Genomic DNA, 8,312 nt, shown 5'->3' on the forward strand with positions numbered 1-8,312 from the left:
AACTTGATTTATTACGCCAAGTAAACTCCTAATTTTGATGAAAGTCTCCAACTTGATGGGCTTTGTGAAAATGTCCGCCGCTTGGTCTTATGACTTGATATATTTGAGTTCCACTTCTTTCCTCATAATGCAATCCCGAATGTAGTGAAATCGGGTATCAATATGCTTGCTCCTCCCATGAAATACCGGATTTTTTGTTATGACAATGGCCGATTTGTTGTCAACAAAAATCTCCATTGAACCTTCCATTTAAAACTTCAACTCATTCACTAAGTTTCTTAGCCAAATTGCATGACATACATATGAAGTTGCTGCGACGTACTCTGCCTCGCATGTTGATAATGTGAATAAGGGTTGGTTTTTTGACATCCATGTGAACACCGTTTCACCAATAAAAAACACAAACCCCGTAGTGCTCTTTCGATCATCCAAATCACTACTCCAATCACTATCACAATAACCAACAATATCAAAATTGTCAGAAGAGACATAGGAAAGACCATACCCATTCGTCCCTTTGATGTAGCGAAGTATCCTTTTTGCAATTTTGTAATGTGTTGTTGTCGGTTCCTCCATAAATCGACTAATAATTTCAACCGAATAAAGAATATCTAGACTTGTACATGTCAAGTATCTCAAACTTCCAACCATGCTTTTGAAATATGTAGAATTTACCTTCTCTCCTTCTTCTTGCTTTGTGATTTTGACTCCACATTCCGTCGATGTTCCAACTGGATTAGCATCATTCATATTGAATTTCTTGAGCACTTCTTTAGCATAGCCCTCTTTGGATATAAAAATCCCATCTTCACCTTATTTGACCTCGATCCCAAAATAGAAACTCATGAGACCAATGTCCGTCATTTCAAACTACTTCGCCATCTCTCTTTTGAACTCATCAAACATGCTAGGATTGTTTCCGGTAAATACGAAATCATCAACATATAAACAAATGATTAGTATGCTTTCACCTTGAATTTTGATGTAAAGGGCATGCTCATAAGGACATTTCATATACTTCTTCTCTTGAAAGTACTTGCCAATCTTTGAATTCCATGCTCTTGGTGCTTACTTTAAACCATAAAGTGTCTTCTTCAATCGAAACACTTTATCTTGTTCACCCTTGACTTCATAACCCAATGGTTATTCAACATAGACCTCTTCCTCAAGAATTCCATTCAAGAATGTCGATTTGACATCGATTTGATGATCTTCCAATGATTATGGGCTGCCATAGCAATAATCAAACGAATAGTTTCAAGGCGAACAACAGGGGAAAATACGTCATCATAATCGATGCCATGTCGTTGGCTATACCCTTTCACCACTAGTCTCGCCTTGTGCCTTCCAACATCGCCATTGACTTTTCTCTTTGTCTTGTATATCCACTTCACTACGATGTGTTTGTGCCCTTTTGGAAGCTTGGTCAACTCCCATGTGTCATTTTTCTCTATCGCTCGAATTTCTTTATCCATTGCATTCTTCCATTTCTTGCTTGAAATGGTTTCTTGGAAACTAATAGGCTCACAATCACCAAAAAGACAATAGAGAATTATGTCATTTTGATTTTCATTTACCTCATTAAGTTCCCATAAACTTCGAGTTCCTCTTGAGCCAATTTCGTTCTCCGAATCGCTGGATGTACCTTCAGATGATGATCGATCGGTCAAATGAGGTGGCACTAGAATGGGCAAACCTTCACCCATTTCATCCCTGGTCGGCTCATTTTCATCGTCTTCTTCAAAATATGGAAGGAAATCATACTCCTCCTTTTGTATATTCCAATCCAAAGAGGCTTCCTCATCAAAAATAACATCACGACTAATAATTACCTTCCCATTCAAAGGAATGTAAAGACGATAACCCTTTGAACTTGCATCATAGCCAATGAAGATGAGCTTCTCGCTTCGATCATCGAGCTTGGTCCTTTTTTCTTCCGACACATGAGATTATGCAACACTCCCAAACACGTTGAAGTGACCAATCCCGGGCTTTCTTCTATTCCATGCTTTTTGAGGCGTCTTGTCAAGAACACTTTTGGTTGTTGCTCGATTTGTCAAATAAACCGCACAAGCTACAGCCTCCGCCCAAAATTCCCTCGGCATCTTCTTTGTCTTTAGCATGTTTCTTGCCATGTTCAAGATTGTCCGATTCTTCCTATCCAACACACCATTTTGTTGCGGTGTCCTTGGGACTATTAACGGACGTCGGATGCCTTTTTCATCACGAAATTGTTTGAACTCATTTGATGTGAGTTCACCACCTCGATCGGTTCTCATGGCCTTGATTGTAAGGTTGCTTTCATTCTCAATACGCGCCTTAAATCTCTTGAAGATTTCAAATACTTCTGATTTTTCCTTCAAAAAGTACATCCATGTTTTTCTAGAAAAATCATCAATAAAGAGAAGGAAATATTTACTTTTACCATGAGACTCTGGTTTGATCATTCTACACACATCGGCATGGATGAGTTCTAGAGGCTTCTTTGCTCCTGTCATAGACTCCTTCGGAAAACTACTTCGATGATGTTTGCCAAGCAAACACCCTCACACACTTGGTTTGGCTTATGAATGTGTGGTAAACCTCGCACCATCTTCTTCTTCGACAAATCTTCTAGACTTCCAATATATTATTTTTACATTGGGAATGTAATAAGCATTTGTGATATATTGATTTTCTCCATTTTTTAACCGAATGAGAATTTTACCGATTCCTTTGATGGCGGCCAAAGAATTGTCTCCAAAGGCAATATTACCTTTCTCCATCTCGTTCAACTCCACAAACATCTCGCTTTTTCCACACATGTGATTCAAGGCTCCTGTGTCAAGATACCACAGACTATTTTGACTTTCTTTGTCACACCCTCTCCCATACTACTTGCTAGCTTAGTCAGGGAGATGGTGTGAAGCCAACAGACATCGTCCTCCTCTAACGATACCTATTGACCCTGCTGAATCGTTGAACCTGATAAACATACTAATCTTAGATATAAAATACTTTACATGTAACACAACACAGCGGAATCCTTGAAAACCTTCAGACACACATGAAGTGCAGTCCTGACATAACCCGGTTTGGAAAATAACTTGATAGAGATATCACAACCAAAAACATATCCAATTGGGGTTTACACAGCCACGACATCTAGTGCTTACACAACCATAAACTATCTAGTTCTTACAAAGACATTTACAATATAAACAGACACAATGTACAACTCTACCCACGTATGAAGCTTGATCTGGAAGCTTTTAGGAGAAAACAGACTTTGACAGTTATCAGGTATCGGGAGCTCGATCTCTACCTGAAAAGTGGGAAAACATTTTGAAAGAATGAGCTACGAAGCTCAGTGAGTGACTAAATTTAAAACTGTAAATCCGCAAATCAGAACACGTGATAAACCTTTAAACATATAAATCTGTTCAATCAAAGCGTTAAACATAAATGTGTAACGCTACATGCTTTCTCAAATGTTCCGCAAGTATGTCATTAAAATCTAGCAAGGTATATCAAGTATATAAAACATTTTAACTAACATGAAAAATCAACGTTGTGTAGGGCACGCCCAGTACAACCAACGTTTACTAGCTCAATGATGTAGTGGGGCCCGCCCAGCACTCCCGACAGCATCGTTGTCATGGAGTACACTCAACGTCAACAACGGAATATAACCTGTGTGCACACGATACCATATAGCCTCGGGCTCAATATCTCAGTCATGTAGTCAATAAAAGTCTCAGAAAACCACATGTAAACATTAAAACATGCTTGCTTATCTTTATCTTTTGTCAAACTCAAGCTTACTCGGCTTGCTGGTGAAAAACTGAAAATCTTTAAACAGTACTCGCTAATACATATTTTACCTTAAATGGTATCGTTTCAACTACTTTTTAGGAAGTCAATAATCACGTGCTCGTATATAAACCTCATTAGAAAATCTAAGTTTAAAACTTATGCTTGAAGCCATTCATAGAAATCATGTATCATTCATAAGTTCATATTCAAGCATGTAAACCATTTAAGCATAAATTACAGTTTAGAAATCATTTTTGAAATTTGTTTTGTCACTCACAGTCTTGGCTAGTTCCCTGGTCTGTAGACTCGGCCTATTTCCTCTTGGCCTGTCAAACAACCGAAACCGAGCATCAGAACTATAAATCGTCTTGTCTTTCCATGCTCATGAATTCTAAATTCTAGAAATAAAATCACACTTCACATTTTCTTTCCAGATTTTCTAGATTCAATATCCTAATTTCCAACACTCATAACTTCCTCAATACCTGACCAAAATTAATGTACTATATATCAAACTATTCATTTTGGAACCCTCTACAACTTACTTGAAGGAATAAAAATGAGATTCCCAACGGATTTGTCTAGAAATCCCTCGAATACAGAGAATACAGATTCGTACTTTTCTGCTACCCTCTACTTTTCTCTTGAAATTAAACCTACTTCTAGTCATTTTTGGCTTATGAATTCTTCATAAAAGTTATAGAAAATTGAATAAGATTTCCAACCATACTCAATTGAGCTTCTAATCCAACTTTTACACCCTAGAATGTTCGAAAAACCAGAGAAAAGCAGAGATCCTTCTGATTTGCACGAAATTCTGTGCTTTGTTTTCCTTTTCAAAAACCATTAACTTAACATCATATTTAGCTCAAGCTTCCTTCATGAAATTTGTTAGAAAATAGATTTTACTTTCAAGAAAGTTAGGTCTCACCTCTTAGTTCTTCTTGTGTAGCTCAAACCAACTTAAAAACCAGAGATAGATAGGTTGAACCCAAATTCTTCCATGGTTGCACTTGCATGAGCTTTTCCTCCCTTCTTCAACCTCCAACCTGCAGCAACTTCTTCTCACTCTTCTTTCACTCTCTCTCTCGAAATTCTCTGAAAATATAATGGGAACTGATGGAGAAATGGGCTGAAATGAGTGGGTTCTCACTTTAAACCCTAACCACCGAATGGGTTTACAATTTCTTTCATTTTCTTTTTTTTTTTCCTTTTTCCTTTTCCTTTTCCTTTTATTTTATTTTATTTTATTTTTCTTTATTCCATTTCTTTTATTTTCTTTATTTATAAATTCCAAAATTATTAAAGACAACTTCAATCAAAAGCTTTGCCATGTTCTTCAACAATGGAACAACAATAACTTAAATCCAACATCCTACAATGTGTGACAAGAACAAATAATCCAAGAAAAGTCTCGGGTTTACACTCTTCTTCTCCCTTTGAAACCATAAATAAGGTTCCATTCTCCTCTTCATAATTGGATTGCCCTTGATGGGCTTTTGATGTATTAGCGGTTGATCGGTTCTGATGCTTTCGATCAATCGACTATGTTTGAGATGAGTAACACTCATTCGCATAATGTCCATATTTGTTACAATTATAATATTTTACCTGAGATTTATCTGTCCCGGACCTTCTACCACATCTTCCATGACCTTGACCTCCTCTTCCTCTTGAGGATTCAGATGAGTTTTGAGAAATATCGGTGTTGGCTTTACCTCTTCCACCATGGCCTCGACCACCACAACCTCTTCCACGTCCACGACTATTCTCCTCCTTCATTTTGAGTTGGAGAAGTTGTTCAACGGTCTCTGTTTCCTCCATCCTCCTTTTCTTTTTCTCCTCATAGGCTTGTAACGAGCCTATAAATTGTTCAACTGTCATGTTCTCGAGATCCTGTATCTTCTTGATCTTCGTGGCGATAATCTCGAACTTTGTATTTAGGCTTCATAGAACCTTCTCCATGACACGAACATCGGTGATTTCTTCACCATTCCGTCTCAATTAGTTGACGACAACCATTACTTTTGTGTGATATTCTGCTATCACCTCTGTCTCCTTCATTTGTAAATATTCAAACTCACCACGTAAGGTTTGCAACCGTAACTTTTTCACACGATCAGCTACTCTATGAGTCTATTGGAGCTTGTCCCATGCCACCTTTGACGTCTCCGCATTGGCGATGGTCTCAAACGTATCTTTGTCCACCAATTGATACAAGATATAAAGGGCCTTCTTGTCCTTCTTTCTTGTCTCCTTTAACGCATCTCTTTGCGCTTGATCGGCTCCAACTTCTGCCTCTTGGAAACATTTCTCCACGATCTCCCACACGTCTTGTGCTCCGCTAGCTAGGAGTGTTCAAAAATTAATTTGAACTGACTAACCAGACAAAAACGATTGGTTTCGTCTGACTTGCATCAAAATAAATGGCTTCTCGATTAATTAAGTAAAGAAAACCAAAAAATTTTGTTCGATTCTCAATTCACTATAACAAAAATCTCAAATAAACTTAACCAAACCGAAGTACTAATATATGTATACGTTTATTTATTTAAGTTATATAAGCTCAACCCATAGTTATTTTTAATTCAAGGAGGGATAATTCCATCAACCCACGTCTCATCACTACTCTTCTTAGCCTTCTTTTCTACTCATTCACGTGAAGTGGTTGTTAAAAAAAAAAAAATAATAAATCACTTTGATCGTGTATGGTAGACTGTTTGAAAACAAAGAATTTAATGAAAATATAGTTGTATTTTATGTTTTCAGATATGTGTTTGGTAGCATAATTAAAATTTTAATTCCAATTTAAACAATTTTTCAAAATGTGTTTGATTATATTCATAAATCACAAGACTTATTATAATTATTCACTAAATATGTTAAATATAAACTATTACTAATTAATTTATGAAATAGTTTTATGTTAAAAAATCTAGTATAACTATTATTTTGTGATATCATATAATAACTAATATATTCTATATTTTAATTTAACAAAATTATTGTGAGTTTATAACATGAAATACTATATTTGTTAATGTTTTATCTTTTTTTAGTATAATTTATATATTTAAGATATGAAATTAAAAAATTTGGATATGTTGAAAATACAAAGAATTGTTGTCAGGATTTATACTCTTTGGATCATAGATTTTGCTATACTTGCAATTGTTTAGAAATGTTGTAATTATTAGCAAATATCCAAAAATATAAGAGTTTGGTTGGATTGGGTTGTACAAGCCATTCGATGCATTTAGGTAGACAAAACAACCAATGTTTGTCCAAAAAAATGTCAACCCCAACGCAACACGACTCCCGTACACCCTAATAAAATTTTTAAAAAAGAAAAACTTGTCATAAAGTTTTTTCCAAAATAGAAAAAGAAAGAACGCAAATTGGAAGTTTAAGTTTATTAGATAAGTAAACGATAAAGTAACTTGCATTTCACTGCAGTGGAAGCGTGGTGGGCCCATAACCCATAGCTCTTAGGATCGAAACTTGGATTTGATAAAAGAGAAATCTCCTAATGCATTTTTTTTTTTTTTTAGACGGTCTTTACAATTTTGTCGATTGAAGCATGGCTATTTGAATTTTGTTTGATTAGTTATAAGGAAATAGAGTATCGAAGCAATTGACTTGGACAGTGTTTATTAAAACAATGACAGACTGTGGTTTATTAAAACAATTACAGACTGTTGTTTATTAAAACATCTCATAAAGCATGGACAAGATTATCATATTGGTTTTAAATTGTAGCCAAACCCATTATTCTCCGGCAGTAATCTTTGAATCATATGAAAGCTTAAGAGAATGGCATACTTCAGCTTAAGTTTATGGATAAATTGGAGCATTTTGGGGATTAATAAACATAAATGAAGAGTTGTGATTATTAAGAGAAACAATGGAGCCTTGCAACGTTGGAAAGGAGCGTCGAAACACCCCAACCTTTGTTGCAGCAGTCAAAAACTTGAGACGACAACTTCGCATACTACGAAGTTTAATGAAAAGCCAAATCTTGCCACTACAAAAATTTTGGCTCATTTGATCTTATATGATCTCCTAATTTGAACGAGGAAGATAACCCAAGTCTAAAAAGGATTCTTAAGATCCCGTTTAGTAATCATATTGATTTTTTTTTAAAAAAATTAATCCTATAAACACTCACATCACCTCTAAATTTCATATTTTGTTGTCTAATTTTTATCAATATTTTCAAAGACCCATCATTTTTTTAAAAAAATAAAAAAAGAAATTTTTAAAAACTTGTTTTGTTTTGGAATCTAGCTAAAAATTTACCTTCTACTTAATAAATATACAAATAATTATAAGAAATGGAAATAAATAGGAATGAATGGGTACAAAACGGGGCTTAAGACATTTTAAGAGTCCTAAGCATATTGGGATTGGGGATATATCCTTCCCTATTAAAAGAATCATGCATTTCATTTCAAGGAAAGACTAATTGGAGAGAAAAATCTCTTATAACTTTCTACCTATTAAAAGAATCTAGAGGG

At 35.3% G+C, this 8,312-nt stretch overlaps 1 pseudogene; it reads right to left on the bottom strand.

Annotated features, from left to right (window-relative positions):
• Positions 1-249: 249 nt before the first annotated feature.
• LOC150034927 (secreted RxLR effector protein 161 pseudogene) lies at positions 250-750 on the bottom strand (annotated as a pseudogene).
• Positions 751-8,312: the final 7,562 nt, after the last annotated feature.

Source organism: Benincasa hispida, chromosome 7 (genome assembly GCF_027475165.1).
Source record: "Benincasa hispida cultivar pf3 chromosome 7, pf3_genome.v1.1, whole genome shotgun sequence".
Classification (NCBI taxonomy): domain Eukaryota; kingdom Viridiplantae; phylum Streptophyta; class Magnoliopsida; order Cucurbitales; family Cucurbitaceae; genus Benincasa; species Benincasa hispida.